The sequence below is a fragment of the Propithecus coquereli genome, unplaced genomic scaffold (genome assembly GCF_000956105.1).
Source record: "Propithecus coquereli isolate 6110/MARCELLA unplaced genomic scaffold, Pcoq_1.0 Scaffold8, whole genome shotgun sequence".
Classification (NCBI taxonomy): domain Eukaryota; kingdom Metazoa; phylum Chordata; class Mammalia; order Primates; family Indriidae; genus Propithecus; species Propithecus coquereli.
The window spans coordinates 14,228,412-14,228,825 of record NW_012154173.1 but is presented as its reverse complement, the minus strand read 5'-3'; the positions used below and the strand labels follow the sequence as shown (position 1 = coordinate 14,228,825).

At 35.3% G+C, this 414-nt stretch overlaps 1 protein-coding gene across 1 annotated transcript in view; it reads left to right on the top strand.

Annotated features, from left to right (window-relative positions):
* Positions 1–414, top strand: part of LOC105825360 (chromosome unknown open reading frame, human C8orf34) — a 403,699-nt gene that overhangs the window by 18,660 nt on the left and 384,625 nt on the right. The gene's annotated exons all lie outside the window — the stretch shown is intronic.

Sequence of the window (414 nt, the reverse complement as noted above, 5' to 3'; positions counted from 1 at the left end):
TTACAACATCATTGGGCTTTTTTCCAATAGGGAAATAGATTTTGGAGAAATAGTACCATTTCATACCATACGAATTTTCTGACCTACTTTTGTGAAATGAATTACTAAACTGACTAAGGTGTAGAGAATTGTGAAGTTGCTACTTCAGTGGAAGCTATTGCCTATAGCTTCAACTTGATTCTAACTCTAGTGTTGAGCTGATACCTGGGAAGATGGAAGTCTTGGTGAAGGTCATAGCTCTGGTTTCCCTGATATAATGTGACTCAAATGTGGAAATGTGAGAATTGTATTTCAGAATAAAATTTTGATACCAGTGAGACCTCTTTGCAGATTAGAATAAATGGAAAGGTCCATAATTGAAGGACACAAATAAAAACCATCCAGATAGTTTTGTATTGCAGCAGAATGAGAAAA